Source organism: Sinocyclocheilus grahami, unplaced genomic scaffold, assembly GCF_001515645.1.
Source record: "Sinocyclocheilus grahami isolate Dianchi unplaced genomic scaffold, SAMN03320097.WGS_v1.1 scaffold1653.1, whole genome shotgun sequence".
In the NCBI taxonomy this organism is placed as follows: Eukaryota; Metazoa; Chordata; class Actinopteri; order Cypriniformes; family Cyprinidae; genus Sinocyclocheilus; species Sinocyclocheilus grahami.
In genome coordinates, this window is record NW_015506832.1 from 1 (window position 1) to 447 (window position 447).

Sequence of the window (447 nt, forward strand, 5' to 3'; positions counted from 1 at the left end):
CTTTAAAATAATTGCTAAACATCTATGCATTAAATGTAATTTGCCTTTTGTAGTAATAAACACAACTATCAATTATTTTCTTCAAATGCGAACACTTATGCTTACAATGGACAGACACATCCGTCTAGATGAACAATTAAAAGCAGCAGAGTGGAACACAAAAACACTTTCTGTAAGAAACAGCCCAAAAACTAGACTAGAAATTATAATGTGGCTATGCTTCTTGCCTCCATCTACTCCTGCTTACTTGCTATTATTCAGATTATTGTGAGCTATAGCCTGTCTTTTCAAGATATCATCTTTTTTAATTTCTAAGTTATAAAATAATGGTATATCTACTTTTTACTTTTGAACTTAGATTATATGTATATCTATATATATATACAGTTGTGCTCTTAAGTGTACATACCCCTTGCAGAATATGCAAATATGTTAATAATTTTAACA